The following is a 17,167-nucleotide window of genomic DNA, read 5'->3' on the forward strand; positions in this document are numbered from 1 at the left end:
AATTATCAAGCTTTTTATTTGGCAGCTATCCAGTTTGCCTTTTCAGCAATCTGGGTCGAAATTACCCTAGCAACTATTCCCCGATTTGATAAAGAAGCTGTAATATGAATACGAGAAGGTCTGAATACAAAGATGAGTAATAAAAAGTAGGGCTAACGATATATGTATAGTCTTACAGAGCAATTGTTTTTAGATGGGCTCAGTGACCCCTGTTTGAAAGTTGGAAAATGTCAGAAGAAGTAGGCAAATAATTAAATTCTGCACCTGCAGACTTTTTCTGGCCAATCAGGGGAACAGGCTGGAAAATATAACCTCCACCCTCAGTGGTGACATATACAGTCATATGAAAAAGTTTGGGAACCCCTCTCAGTCTGTATAATAATTTACTCCACTTTCAACAAAAAAGATAACAGTGGTATGTCTTTCATTTCACAGGAACATCTCAATACTGGGGTATTTTCTGAACAAAGATTTTTAGTGAAGCAGTATTCAGTTATACGAAATTAAATCAAATGTCTTAAAACTGTTTGTGCAAAAAGCTCATTTAGACAAGCCACAGTCATTTTGGAACAAAGTGCTTTGGACTGATGAGACAAACATTTTGTTATTTGGGCATAACAAAAAGCGCTTTGCATGGTGGAAGACGAACACCACATTCCAAGAAAAGCACCTGCTACCTACTGTCAAATTTGGTGGAGGTTCCATCATGCTGTGGGGCTGTGTGGCTAGTTCAGGGACTGGGGCCCTTGTTAAAGTTGAGGGTCCGATGAATTCAACCCAATATCAACAAATTCTTCAGGATAATGTTCAAGCATCAGTCACAAAGTTGAAGTTACGCAGGGGTTGGATATTCCAACAAGACAATGACCCTAAACATACTTGGAAATCTACAAAGGCATTTATGCAGAGGGGGAAGTACAATATTCTGGAATGGCCGTCACAGTCCCCTGACTTCAATACCATTGAAAATCTATGGCCTGATTTTAATCAGGCTGTCCATGCTCAGCAACCATCAAATTTAACTGAACTGGAGAGATTTTGTATAGACGAATGGTCAAAAATACCACCATCCAGAATCCAGACACTCCTCAAAGGCTTTAGGAGGCGTCTAGAGGCTGTTACATTTGCAAAAGGAGGTTCAACTAAGTATTGATTTAATATCTCTGTTGGGATGAAATTTATGCACCTGTCTAATTTTGTTATGATGCATATTGTATATTTTCTGTTAATCCAATAAACTTTATGTCACTGCTACTGTTTCCATAAGGCATGTTATATATTTAAAGGAAGTTGCTACTTGACTGAAAGCTCAGCCAAGATAACAAAACTCCAAAGAATTAAGAGGGGGTCCGAAACTTTTTCATATGACTGTAATTGTGTTCCCTGCTACAGCAATAAAACAACTTGGGTGCTATAGGACTGGGAAAATAATGTATGGTTTTATTCAAAATACAGATTTATAAAGCATTGCTTTGTTCTGTATGTTGCAATGCTGAAGATAAAAGCACATTGTCTTACACTCTCTTATACGCTTACCAATGCAATGTTCAGTTTAGTTCCCTCCTTTGTATAATGGGGATTACAGACATAATGCTTTAAAATACCGTACTTCTGTATGTTAGGGGATTTCAGTTATAACCGTATTTTCTCTAGTACAATGAGCTGGTAGATTACACATACGTTATTGAGTAGATGTTCTTGTTTTATATGATAGAGGTAGGGTTGCCACCTTTCCCCCAAAGAACTCAAGGGGGAGGCAGGGGCATGATGCAGCGGGGGCGGGGACATAGCAGGACAGGGGAAAGGATTGAGCCCTTGTGACTGTGGAGGAAAAAACATGCAAGTCAGCCAACCTTTAACAGTGACATCTCCTTTTATTTGGACCAAACTTTACATATGCACTTGTTGTTCTTGAAGTGTTTTGAAAGCTGTCACTCTTCCGTGAGAGCTGCAATTTACCAATTACTTTCTCTAAATGGAATAGAGTTAAATATTGGTTGCTTTTCCAAAATCTAAAATTTGGTGTAGGTTGGATGCATTGTAGCATTTTTTGTAGGATTCATATTCTGCCTTTAAAGCTCTGGACAACTGAATACAACAATTTTGTAAAAGGATTAGGATTCAGCTAAATTTAATGCCTAAAATGCCCCATTTTTTTGCTATTCTACTTGGCATAGTCCATTGCAATTAATGTAAAAAAGAGGGAATGTTTTTTTCAATTTGCCTTATGGCAGCAGCGCTCCTGTTAAAAGAAAAGAAAATAATAATTGAAAAAAAAGCTAGGTGGGCCCCTGATCACTATACGCTATATAGTGATGGGTTTGTTATGTGTAAACCACTGACCAATATGTCAGTGCATATTAAACAGTGACAATAAAGTCAGTAAATATTGAAAATAGGTTTTAAAAGGTAAAAAAACAGCACTTGAAATTTATTTCATGTTAGAAATAAAATCTTTGATGCCACCCAGTGGTTGCTACCAAAATGGTTTGCAGAATACAAGGTGGTTTTGAGTGAACCAAGGATCAGCACTGTCATTTATAAAAAGCATCAGAAATCTATTTAGCACTCATCTATAAGCATCTTGCTTTTAAGAGAAATACATATAATTAATATTTATTATTACCCAGTGTCAAGGTTGACTGCCATAGGCCAGAAAGCCTAAAAACAGGAAGTAAAGTTCAAATGTATTTACAATTCTCCACATATAACCTTAATGCAAATTCAATATTTTTTTCACTTTGTTTCTTCTTTTGTAACCTTATTTTCCAAGTTTTTTTCTCCTCTTCTGCATTTTCTTGTCCTTTCATCTCCTTCTATCTGCTGTAAAGTCTTTTTCTCCTGATTCAATAATCTAAGCAGCAAGTAACACAAAAAGCGGAGACAAAATCTAAGGATGTCACAGAAACTGGAGTGACAATGGGCCAATGAGATCTGAGACAGAATATCTCTCCTTACTATACCTGCTATCCCACAGTTCCATCCAAGAGGCTATTATCCCCAATGTTACTATAGACACCATCTCTCCCTACTATACCTGCTATCCCACAAACCCTTCCCTGAGACTATTATCCCACTGCTACTATAGGCACCATCTCTCCCTACTATACCTGCTATCCCACAGTCAAAGTCCCTTCCCAGAAGTGCTCACTAAACAGTTTCCAGGTTCACAAAAGCTATATTTTAAGGAAAATTTGTTCCTTACTAACTTTTCGCATTGCGAAAAGTTTTTCCGTTTGCGACTTTTATTACATTTCCCCATATAAGTCAGGAATATGTCATGCACTGCTCTTAACTTCTGTCTAACAATGAAAATGGTTGTTAGACAGGGTATTTTGAAATACAACAGCCTTCTAAAACTCACTGCAAAAGGATGATATACATAAAAAAGACATTGCACGGAATCGTTTTTATTCAATGTTTTACCAACATCACTAGAAAACATACAGCACTGAGACAGTCTCTGATCCCATCAGCACTTCTCCCCATTCTGGACTAAAAGTTTTTCCTCTCACGGTCCCTCCCAAAATTTGTTTATTGGTTTCTGATGATATTGACCTTATTGTGATATTGTGTATTTGATAATCACAGATATGTCAACTTTGAATATGTAATTACAGGTAGATTGAAAGGAGTAAAATCACCTTATACAACTTACTGAAGAGGAAAATTTTACAGGAATATAACGGTCAGAGTACGGAGGACTGGTACAAAATTTTTTTTTTATATAAAATATATATTATATATATATTACCACAAATTTTTAAAACCATTAGGTGGGGGTGCGATGACTTTGACGTAGTTGGCCAGCTTAAATATATTGCAATATATGGACAAACAATCCCTGTTTTGCTTAAAGGGTAAGGCATTTTTCAGTAGCAGTATGCACAAAATGTTTCTGTCTTAAATATATTGATAATGGGTTGAGTGCAGAGGACTCTTGTAGTTGACTATATGTATTTTGTGGTCACAGCCTCATTGCACCCCCACCTAATGGTTTTAAAAATTAGTGGTGAGCACAACTTTTCCTTGTTTGTTATACCCAAAAAGTGTTCTGTATGGGGAAAAAAGACCCAAGTTGATGCAAAGATAAGGTAAGGTGCTAGATGGGGAACCCCTGGCCTGAAGTAGATACCTGGGTAGCTTAGAATGACAACCCCTGTAAGAAAAAGGGGCATCCAAAAGGAAGGGGGATGATGGACTTCCGGCACTTGTCCTTCTATCACTCTCGAGAGTTAGTTGAAGCACAACCAAACAAAGCTGCATTTGAGTTCTTAGCAGAGAGGATAATAGAACCCACAACCTTATGGATCAGGGGGACGCACTCTAATGATTCAGCTATTTAGGAAGCCGCTTCCAGGGTCCGGACTTCAGGTTGGTATTAACTTTATTAGGCAGAAGATGGACTTCCAGCACTTCCAGTCAATGCAGAGGCACAAGGGGACAATCGGTTCTTACAGTCATCTGGAACTGCTGCCACTAGTTCTAGGCTCGCCGGTGGCATTCAAGAGAGACTGCTTCTTTGGAGTCAGCAAAACCAGCATCTCAACGTGGCTGTTCTATGGTGCATGCAGCGAATCGCCTGGTTTCTCAAATCACCTGTTGTTTCAGCAAGGCCCCTCCTTCCATCACAGGCAGGGTAGCTTCACCCCACCTTGCTGTTTCATCTGTGCAATGTTCTGCATGCTGCATTCAAGCATGACCTCTACTTTCGATTCTGCAGAATCACTCCACCCATGCCCCAAGATGACCTGTCTGCTCTTTGGAGCATGTGGCAAATCACCTGTTTCCCTGCACCTAGTTCCAGGCCTGTTTGGTACCTTTCTGTTGAACACAAAGGCATAGGTTGCATTTTCCTCAGGCTACATTAAAAAGTGACAGATATGTAGGGGCAGGACCACCTAGGCCACCTACTCCATATGGTGAGCTATTCTACTGGGGGAGTCTATGCTTAAACACAAATGTTTGGTTTGCATTTATTAAGCAATTTGCCAAGGTCAACTTCAGGCTGATGCTACGCAAACCCCAAAAAGGGTTCTGTATGGGGAAAAAAGACCAAAGTTGTTGGTAAAGTAAGGGCAAGGTCCTAGATGTGGAACCCCTGGCCTGAAGTAGATACCTGGATAGCTTAGAAGGACAACCCCTGTAAGAAAAAGGGGCAGCCAAAAAAAGGCAGATAATGAACTTCCGGAACTTGTCGGTTCATGCACAACTGACCAGCAATATTTTGGCTCTGAGTTTTCAGCTGAGGTGGGAATTAAACCTATGAACTTTTGGACCAGGTTTTGTACCAAAGGCTTGCTCTCTAATGACTCAGCTATTCAGAAAGTCTCCTTTAGGGATGGACCTCAGGTTGGTATTGACTTTATTTGGCAGATGGACTTCCAGCACTGCCAGTCAATGCAGAGGCAAAAGGGGACAATCAGTTATTACAGTCATCTGGAACTGCTCCACAGGCAGGGTAGCTTCACCCCCACCTGAACACAAAGGCATAGCTTGCATTCTCCTCAGGCTACATTAACGAGTGATAAATATGTAGGGTTCGGTAAAGCACCAAAGCTGCATTTTCCTCAGGCTACATTAACGAGTAACCGACCTTTGCTAATCAGCTTCTCATATCCTTTTTTTATTTAAACTTGGTACAGAACACAGTCCTAATTAAGCAATTTGCCAAGGTCAACTTCAGGCTGATGCTAGGCAAACCCTAGAAAGGTTCTGTATGGGGAAAAAAGACCCAAGTTGTTGGTAAAGTAAGGGCAAGGTCCTAGATGTGGAACCCCTGGCCTGAAGTAGATACCTGGATAGCTTAGAAGGACAACCCCTGTAAGAAAAAGGGGCAGCCAAATAAAAGGCAGATGATGAACTTCCAGCACTTGTTGGTTGATGCACAACTGACCAGAGAGTCATTAAACTAACTTAAAGAAGTTGCTTAGAATCAAGCATTCTATAACTTACTAAAAGAGATAATCCATCCCTTTAAATTTTGAAAATCTGTGACAATATTTCACATCCATGAGAAATGTTGCAGAGCTTTTAATGCATTGTTTTTATTGTAGGTATTTATCAACTGTGCCTGGAATTTTAGCAATGTCCAAACAATTGAGCCAATATTTCCCATAGAGTTTGATGGCAAGTAGAATCCAGTCAACAACAACAACAACATTCAGTGTTATTCAAGTAAGACTGAAGATTTGGAAAAAGATCTGGATACTATTGCAAGGGAATGTATTTTATTCTACCTCCATCCCACTAGTCATAGAATTCTAGCTGCCTGTGTGAGAACTAACTAACCATGATTATTGCTTAGTCTTTATAAGTAACATCCGATTCTGAATTATTAAAAGGGTATTCACCTTTGAGTTAACATTTAGGGGCAGATTTATCAAGGGTCGAATTTCGAAGTGGAAAATACTTCGAAATTCGACCATCGAATAGAATCCTCCGACATTCAAATTCGAAGTCGGGGGATTTTATTAATCGTATTCCGATCGTACGATGATCGTACTTCGAATCGTATGATTTGAACGATTTTATCGTACGATCATACGATTTTCCTTCGAATATAAAAAAATGAGATAATTGCTCTGGAAGGTCCCCATAGGCTGACATAGCACTTCGGCAGGTTTAAGTCGGCGAAGTATTGAAGTCAAAGTTTTTTTAAAGCGACAGTACTTCGATTATCGAATGGTCGAATAGTCGAACGATTTCTACTTTGAATCAAAGTCGAAGTAAATTCAAAGTCGTAGTATCCTATTCGATGGACGAAGTATTCAAAAAATTACTTTGAATTTAGAATTTTTTAACTTCGAAAAATCCCTCGAATTCACTTTGACCCTTGATAAATCTGCCCCTTAATATGATGTAGATAGTGAGAGATAGTGTAGATAGTGAGAGAATTTGCAGTTGGTTTTCATTTTTTATTCATTCAGCAGCTCTCCAGTTTGCAATTTCAGCAATCTGGATAGAAAGACGAATAAAAAGCAATAACCACATTTGTAGCCTTACAGAGTATTTGTATTTAGATGGGGTCAGTGACCTCCATATGAAAGCTGGAGTAAGAAGAAAAAGGCAAATAATTTAAAAAGCTATTAAAAAGGAGAAAATGAAGGCCAATTGAAAAGTTGCTTAGAATTAGCCATTCTATAACATACTAAAAGTTTAATAACTCTTTGCTTAGCTCAGTCTTGCAATGACCAATCATTGTCTGCAGAATTGACATCCCTCTATATGGACAAAAAAAGCGTTGTTTTTTTACTGAAAATTTCCCGTATTGTTATCTTACACACAGAGCCATTGTAATGACCCAGTGACCAACCTTACAGTACATTTTAGATTTGTGATCTTGTTTTGTTCAGCTTTGAGCATAAATTGATTCTGGGAAATTCAGAGCGTTCTACAGTTTTCATGAAATTATACATTTATCAAGACTGATAATGGTGTCAATAAGTTGGCATGCATTTGACTGCTTTCAGCAGCTGAACCCATTCATTTCCTATGGGGTATTAGAGCACAGTGCAGCTCAACAGCAGCCCTGGGCATTAATCAAGATACATATCCTTACTCTGTGTTGCAGAAAGTAAACTTCCAGCGCTAAAAATAAATCATTACATTTAAATCTACAATCCTTGGTAATGTTTTATGACTTTTACACAAGTTTTTTTTGTGCATGCAAATATAAATGCTAAGCATTTCAAAAGGAATATCTCATTTTTTTAACTTGTATTACTGTTTCGTTTGTTTGTTAAGCTGTTCCAAACTTTTACAGGGCTGTATAAGATCTGACTGGTTTTTGCACCATACAACTGAATGTATATCTAGGCACCGCCTGAACAGCAAGATTAACTGGCCTTAGGACAGAATGTTAAGTCTGTATTTATAGCTTTCTGTACAGTCCTGTCAAGGTGATGAAGTTATTAACCTTAAATGTTAATGGTTTTAATAGTGTAGACTTATTACAGTAAGGGAGATCCATGGGCTTAGACCTGACAATGTGTACCTTGTACCCCAAGGTATTTCAAGAAAGCAGAAATACCAAGAGGGCTGGCCACCTCACTATGATACATTAAGACTGCTCATTTGAAGCTACAAAGGTCCTTTCAGACCCCACTGGTTTAAAATAGCAAATATTTGCTCCTGTAATACGAATCAACTTGCTTTTCTTAAGTCCACCTTAGCCAAGATCTGCCGGTACTACCACTTATCACCAGAGGTGCATTTAAGTTAGTGATCTCGGAATTCAGAGATCATTCATCCCCTCCCCTACAAAATGATGACAAAACTAGACCTGAAACTAGACAAAAAGCAAATTGGACCTTCAGGATGCTTGGTGTATTCACCACCCCAATGATAATTCTATATATTCTATTCAGTAAGGCATTCAGTAAATTTCTTTCCAGTTTCTAGAACTTTATTAGCCTACACAGCATTTTCAGATATTTTCCAGATCCACTGGTCTGATTTCCCAGCAGTTACTGTATGCTAGACATGGAACTGTCTAAGGCTCCAAGGAGGTCTACTCATTGGCGTTTAAATAAGACTCTCGTACGTGAACCTCATATATGCTTTGAAATCATGCAAACTTTGAAACATTACATCAAAGAAAATGTGAATTCTGTAACCAATGTTTTCACATTCATGCTAAATCCACTCTAGAGTGAATATTGAAAGATCTTGAACACGTGGCACAAAGAGACCCTACGGAAACAATTCAGAATGCGGTTTCCATAAACACTAAAAATCATTAGTGGTAGAGGCCATCGAAAAAGCACAACGTTGGACCAGGAAAAAAATATTATGGATGGGGAAAACTCCCTGCTGGCTAAGCAACTAAGAGATCAACAGATAAAATCTGCTATAATGTTAGGGGGAGGTTGGAACGATTTCACCTCTACATAGATTGTTCAGGCCTTCCAAGCCTACTATAAAGTATTTTACAATCTGCCAGATCCCCCGCTCATTTACAAAACAAAATACAGCACCAATGGAGGGCCTTTGCATTTGCATTAGATTCACACCAGAAATTTCAACTCCTAAATAAGGATATAACAGCCAAAGAGGTCAAAAACTACTATTAAATTGCTCCCATCTTAAAAGCACCCTGGCCCTGGCATCCAACTACTTGAATGGTACTAAAATGGTAAGAGACAGGGCCTAAGCATGCATGTTGCCGACCCCCTACCGCTCCGCGCTTCTAACTTCTAGCGTCAGAGTGGGTGGAGGAGGAACCACAACGCTAGTGCAGTGAGCGCTATTGTGCTTGGTGCACTAGAAGAGTCGAATTTCAGTTTTAAAAAACGGAAATTCGGCTCTTAAAGTTACCATAGGCGGCTTTTTGCAGCCCCTGGTAATTGTCCGCTCCATGCCACCTGAGGCAAGATTTTCACCTTGCCGGAGCGGCCCTGTCCCTAAGAGCAACTTTCCACTATGAATGGAAAGACCACACTTTGAAATATTTTGGGATCCATTTAACTAAACCTACGCTACTCAATATTATCATAACTATCCCCCGCTTATACAGAAAAGAAAGACCCTCCTTCATAAATGGGACTCCCTGTCACTGCTGATGGTCACTCCCCTAAAATGCTATATCTCTTTGGACCCTTTCCTGTCCCTTTACCTAGAGCTGTCCTTAAAGACCTACAAGCAGCCTTCTTTAAGTTCATATGGGGTATGTATGTATGTAGCACCGTACAATACATAAAAGTACAATATAAATAAAAGTACAGTATATAAAAGTACACACAGGGATGACAAATCAGACAATAAACACAATAAATAAACACAGTACACAGAGCTTATATAAGGACATAGAATTTAAGTGCTATGTGGTAAGACACAGTAGGAAGGAGATCACTGCTCTGTAGAGCTTACAGTCTAAGTGGGTGAGTGACTAACATACAGGCACACATTGGAGGATTGCACAAGGTAAAGGCATTGTCCAATAGGTGCAAGGATTAGCCTAATGTTCTAGTGCTCCAAAAAATAAACCTAGTTTTTCTTGAAGAGTTTGAGAGAGCACTCCTTATGTAGGAATTTGGGGATGGAATTCCAGAGATAAGGAGCGGCAAGACAGAGAAGTTTGAGACGAAAGGAGGTAGTGAATGTGGATGGTGTGAAAAGAAGGTGGCTCTAGGAGGATCGGAGAGGACCAGGAATGTACAGTGAGACAAGTGAAGAAATGTAGTGAGGAGAAGAGGAGTGAAGGGCTTTGAGCGTTACCAGAAGGATTTTATATGTTATCCTTTGCTTAACATGCAGCCATGCTAAGGATTTTTGTTTTGGGATTGGCAGGTTCCCTCTTAGGAGAGATCAAGAGGATCCTAGTAGCAGAGTTTAAGATTGACTGGAGGGGTGAGTGGTGGAAGTCGGGACTGGTTAGTAGGAGATTGCAATAGTCTAAACAGAATAGGATAAGGGCATGGATTAGTGTTTTGGCTGTTGTTTGTAAAAGAAAGGGGTTTATATGGGCTATATTGCGAAGGAAGAAACAGCAGGCTTTGGCAGTAGTAGTAATATGATTAGAGAAGGTGAGAGACTGGGTAAATCCAGACAATGGATACCCAGAACTTTTATGATGTCCAGCAGGGGTCAGGGTGTTCCAAATATTCAAAGCTATTATGATGCTACTCACCTACATCAGATAGCAGGACAGTCAACCTAGAAATTGACCAAAAAATGGGCATGTATAGAAGGCATTTGGACCTCCCCCATACACCCTGGCTGGTGGAATGAGCTATAAGGTGCAACCTGGAGCACCGAGCCCCATAACATTAACTCTACGTATTTGGCACCAATTCAAACGCAAATATAATCTAATGGGCTCCACTCACTACTAACACCAGTACTCGATAATCCCTCATTCCCTCCTGGTATGCAGGACACCTTCAAATTACACTGGGGATCTATGATTCTCTTCACCATCTACAACTTCATCAACTCACTGACGAATAAATTCCTAACATTTGACGAACTGAAGACTGAACATCATTTCCCCCTTGCTCAATTCTTGAATTTTTCTGGTAACCATACCCAAACAAGTGCAATTGACCCCTCCCATAAGGTTTGTACATCTCTGTAAACCAGGCCTCCCCCAGAGAACTCTCATTTCTACAATATATTGACTCCTGACGTACATGATAGCAGAAACCGAGGCACTGTTCTTCTAGCCAACAAGGTATGGGCCAGATGAGACCTCTTTACAACTACACACAAGTACAAAGAACTGTCCTCGTAATGCCTAGACTCCCCAAACATAAGATATACTAAGCCAAGATGCACTAATAACTGAGTATAAAGTATGATTCCTAGGAAGCCAGGTAACTCCCTGGTTCGTTAATGTTTTCTTGATTTATTCATGATTACTTTTCTATGATGTTGTTCATACTCTGATTATGATCTTGACTGTTCGCAAGGCAAATTGCTCTTTCAATTTAAACAGATAACCTTACATTATGTAGATTGCATAACACCTCAGACCTAAGTATGTGCAAAGCTTTTGTTTTCTTTTTTTTCTTTGCAATAAACCTGTTAAAACTTCAATAAAACAAGTTACAAAAAAAAATAAAAATTGTTTATAAGAAAGGTTGAAGGTGAGGGAAGGCAGTAGGAGTGCCACATGCCAAAAGATGGCAGTTTATTGAGATGCCCAAGAGTCAATCAAATGACCAAGGACAATTAATATGTTTCTGTGTAAATGCTTTTGAATCTCCAAAAAAGGATATATGTAAATGAACTGTTGTAGTGTTTGCAAGAGAATAGTTGTGAGCATTCTCTCCAACCTCAGTGAAGGTTTTAGGTGATTTTACATTTATTTTGGGCTTAATGCCTAGTACAAAGGCACAGAGTGTTGTACAGTGTGTTACACTGAAGGCTGTAAATTATTATCTAGAGGGAGCACTGGGGACTGAGAAATGGATGGAATCAGAAAGGTGTTTAATACCCTCTAGACGGAACAGAAACTGAATGATATATGTGACAGAGAGCACTCGCTGTCTGTGGGATTGTCACTGTACTTCAAGATCCATGCAGGGAATTAAAGTCAGGTCTTCTGTTTCAGTGGCAGTAGAGTATACGGACAACCTGTACATCTAGTTTTATTTTATATGGCTTGCTTTTTAAATTGGGGCACCTGCAGACTTTTTCTGGCCAATCAGGGGAACAGGGTGGAAAATATACCTCCACCCTCAGTGGTGACATATAATTGTGTTCCCTGCTACAGCAATAAAACACTTTGGGGCAGATTCACTAAAGGGCGAAGCGGCTGACACTAGAAAAAAATCGTCAGATATCTCATCTGCAGGGACATCACCAATTCACTAACAGGTGTAGAGGACAATGGAGGCCATCGCTAGTGTTCGTTCGTTCGCATGGCGACTTTTCTCTCTGACGAACGGTCGTTACTCCGCAAAGTCAATAAGATGTGAATTTCACTGAATGTTACCTCTTTCACCAGAATTTACTTCGCCACCTGAATAATAAAAGATTTATGTGTGAACGATTTTTTAAACACATTTGAGGGGCATGCTACATTTGTGTAAGGGTTCGTGTCTAGGGCATTAGAGGATCTCTTTTGTCTTTATTATGGATCAATTTATGTGTTTGAAAAAGTGGCCACTTCAAGCATTTGCACCAACATTACTAATAAAGACGTCCTTACGACTTTTAGGTACCCGCCCTTTTTAAACTAACCTAAGCGTAAGAATGCTAGTGAAGATTCGCTAGGCAGAAATGAACGCTAGTGAAAATTTGTTTTCAGCCGAAGTAATGCTAGTGATAATTTGTGTTCAGATGCTGAAACGCAACTTCGCAATTTAGTGAATAATTTAGTGGATTAGCGTAGTGGTAACAAATTTGTGGCGTGTGGCATTTCAGTCGCTGGGGAAAATACACCCTTCAGTGAATTTGCCCCCTTGGGTGCTATAGGACTGGGTAAAATAATCTATGGTTTTATTGAAATTTGCAAAGCATTGCTTTGTTCTGTATGCTGCAATGCTGAAGATAAAAGTACATTTTCTTACTCTGTGTTATACATTTATCAATGCAATGTTCAGTTTAGTTCCCTCCTTTGTATAATGGGGATTACAGACATAATACTTTAAAATACCGTACTTCTGTATGTTGGGGGATTTCAGATATAACCTTCAGTGTTTTCTCTAGTACAATGAGCTGGAAGATTACTCATATGTTATTGAGCAGATGTTCTTGTTTTATATGATAGAGGTTAAAGGGAAAGTGTGCTTTCAATGATCTGTGTAAATCTTCCTCTATGCACTTTGTTCTTTCAACTGAAGTTGGAAGCTTAAAGCACAGTTTCCCAGCACTGAACAAGTCTGTCCCAATGTCTCACTATACTAAAAGTGAATTGTAATGTGACCAACCACTTTATATACGCAGTAAATAATATATAATACACAGGGGTATTGCTCATGGAGTATCTCAGAATAGTTCACACCTTCTTTTTTTTCTATACAGTGAGCTATTATATTATTTGTTATGTTTTGGATAGTAGAGGATGAGTAGAGTCATGCAGGCATTACACAATAGCAACTTTCACTTTAAAGCTACCAGGAAGTATGCACAGTATAAGTCTGAGCACAGCGACATCTACAGGCCATTTGTATTAACACCGCATAGTCCCCCTATAGTAGTAAAGAATTTGGACAACTATAATAATCAACAACAATGCATCTTAAAGCAACAATATACATTATTCACATCACATAGTCCTGGGTCCATGCAGGTAGTTTTCTGATTCTCTCAGTACGCCTTATAGGTTCACTTTCTTCAGGCCTATTGCAGTTGACATCAGGAGTAGGAAAATGTACTTCATCAAATCGAGCTTCTCCAAAGTCATTCCTAACAGGAGCAAGACGACTTGCATTCCATATGCGTCCATCAGACAGTTCACATGTGTATGGTCCTCGTTGGCGTCTCACTTCAAGTGGTGTAGTAAATTTAGATTGTCCTTGTTTCAGTATTCCTGGTTTCTTAATTCTGACTAAAGATCCAGGCTGAAAGTGCACTTCTCTTGCACCACGTTTTCTGTCAGTATAAGCCTTACATTTGGCTTATTGACGTGTCAGCAGTAGATGATTTTGTAGGCACAGTATTTTGTGGAAGTTTGATGTCTGCAACATGTAACTTAGTTCGCATCTGTCTGCCATGTAATAATTCTGCTGGAGATGATTGGGTTGTTGCATGGCGCGTTGCTCTGTAGTTATGTAGGATTTGCTGTCTGTAGTACTTCTTTCAGACTTCTGTTGAATCGCTCGATTTCTCCATTTGCTTGTGGGTAATACACTGAAGATTTCCTATGCACAATATTCCTCTCTCACAGAAAAGATTCAAACTCATATGAGACAAACTGTGGTCCGTTGTCTGATATTAACTCCTTTGGTTTACCTTCTCTGCGGAAGACTGTAGACAGAAATGTTATTACTGTAGCTGATGTTATATGAGAAACAAATGCAATTTCAGGCCATTTACTGTAATAGTCCATCAAGGTTATAGCAAATCTACAATCTATAGGATGCTGAATATGGGAATGGTACTGGCTGAAGTGGTGGTGTATGTGTGATAGCTGTTTTGTCATGATTATGACAAGTAACACAAGAATAAATGGCAGTTACCACATCAGCATCCATTGCTGGCCACCAGTATAGTTCTCGTAGTCTTTGTTTTGTACGTACAAATTCCTTGATGATTCTCATGTGCAAGTTGTATGAGCTTTTCTCGCAAGGTCTCTGGTACCAGTAAATCATGAGCTCCATGGACAACATAGCCATCTACTAAGGATAGTTCGTGTCTAATCCTGTAGTAAGGTTGAAGATCAGGACTGAATCTCTTCTCAGCATTTGGCCATTTGCCAAAAAAGTATTTTTTAAAGAGACAGTACTTCGACTATCGAATGGTCGAATAGTCAAACGATTTTTAGTTCGAATCGTTTAAATCGAAGTCGAAGGTCGTAGTAGCCTATTCGATGGTAGAAGTACACAAAAAAATACTTCGAAATTCAAAGTTTTTTTCATTCGAATCCTTCACTCGAGCTTAGTAAATGTGCCCCTTAAAGTATGGAGATCCAAATTATGTAAAGTTCCCTTATCCAGAAAGCCCTAGGTCCTGAATATTCTGTATAACAAGTCCCAAACCTAAATACAAATCCATAGTTATATCCAGATACAATGCATCTACTACTAATTTTAGGTAATTATGAAATCTAATTAGTCTCTGGGGCAGTAAATGATCAGTTTAAGGGGGTCATGCAAAAATATGCAAATTAAGGTACCACTTGTAAAAATATTTTTTAAAATGTAAAGTTTGTATTTGTTGATCCAGCACTTATGATTAAACTACTTTTTGGCAACAAACATATTTTATATGAGAAAAGTTTAATTTTATAGTCCCGTAGAGAGCAATGAATGGCATCTGACCTGATCTGTTTATTTTCCTTTGTAAGAACTAAACCCATAGTATTTCACAGAACTTATCTGCTGCGTAATCAAATACTTTTTTTTGTCCTACTCTACTTTACCCATGGCTACACAGCATGTAACTGTACACAAAATAACCCATCAGCACACCTTGGCCTCTTATGATAGAATAGTCTGGTGCACAGTATGAGGGAACAGCGCGATCCCAAGTATACTGGAAACAGAACATAACGTCACACAAGACTCCATGCAAGCGGGAATAACCCCTGAGTCTTTAATGAAGTGTAATGTTTCAGGGACACAAAAATATCAGACAAATGTCTTGCGAATGGGCGTGCCCCAGAAAAGTTACACTTTTAAAAGCAGGGGTTATTCTCGCTTTCAGTCTTGTGTGCCGGTATTTACTGTTTTTCCAGTATAGCATGTAAAACCTTTACATTTTTTGGTGTTACTGATCATTTAATGTGTCTGGGAGGTGGTGGTAAATGATACATTAACTCAGGATCAGCAACAAGACTTGTATTTTGCACAAGAACAGCATTAAACAGTGGTTATAGAAGTGTAGAAGTCACATTGAACCAGAGGGACAAACTCCAAGGCCCTTCAAGATCTATACTGTAAAGATCACAGCTCTCTATGTACATTGTACACTGGTGCAAGGGGGATAAACTTAACTGTCTGTACAGTAGAGTAAGGGTAACCAGTGTCGGACTGGGACAACAGGGGCCAAAAACCTTAGACCAGGGGCCCACCCAAAAACCTTAGACCAGGAGCCCACTCTCAGTACTAATATTCTTCATCTCCTCTATCAACCTCTATTCTCCTAGTCTGTTTTCATTATACTATAATCAATTATTCCATCTATTTAGCCTCTTTGTTCTCATAGAAATAGGGAATGGCAATGAAATAGACCGAAAGTTTAGCAGCATGAGGGGCCACTGACACCTGGGCCCACCGGAAGTTTCCTAGTTTCCCTGTGGGCCAGTCCGACACTGAGGGTAACACTCAAACCCCATGCACTCAGGCAGAACTCAACCCTTAATCAAGAGGATTGTGCATTCAAACAATGTATATGATGATTGGAACAAGAAATCTGTTCGACAGATTAGCTGAACAGGCAGAAAGTGAATGATAAGTGCTAAATAAGAGCAGCACTATTACACACAGCAGCTAGTATGGTGAGCTGTACCTCTAATCTTGTCTCACTGAATCAGAATCGTTATCAATATTGCTGTCATTGCTTTTAGATCTCCACCCAGTGAAGCATAGAATTTGCTTAGATCAGTTTAGGAATCTAGCCCTCTAACTAATAACTCTAGTCTAATTATTCCTCATTGTCCAAGTCAGAGATCCCAAAAAAGGGAACCCCCCCCCCCCTCCCATCACATGGCACACATAAGACAACAACCGAACAAAATGGATTTACATCATCTAGTGGGTCTGACATCAGCACTTCAATTATCCTCTGCCACAGGGAACTATTTTTAGGGGCACCATCTGGTAATTTTACTGTATTCCTACTCAAAGGCACCAATTCAATCTCATTTCCTTGGAAAAAACTGTCTATAATTTTGCCCCATCTGACAATGGAGCACCCAGCAGACAAAACCCTGGTGGTTTGAGGTTGCTGAACTTCTATCATAGCTTGTGCCTCACAATACATTAAACTACTAACAAATATTCTATTATATTCATGAAGGTCAGATCTTCCTACCCAGCAGAAATAGTCTGCATTGTCA

The sequence above is a fragment of the Xenopus laevis genome, chromosome 6L, assembly GCF_017654675.1.
Source record: "Xenopus laevis strain J_2021 chromosome 6L, Xenopus_laevis_v10.1, whole genome shotgun sequence".
NCBI lineage: Eukaryota > Metazoa > Chordata > Amphibia > Anura > Pipidae > Xenopus > Xenopus laevis.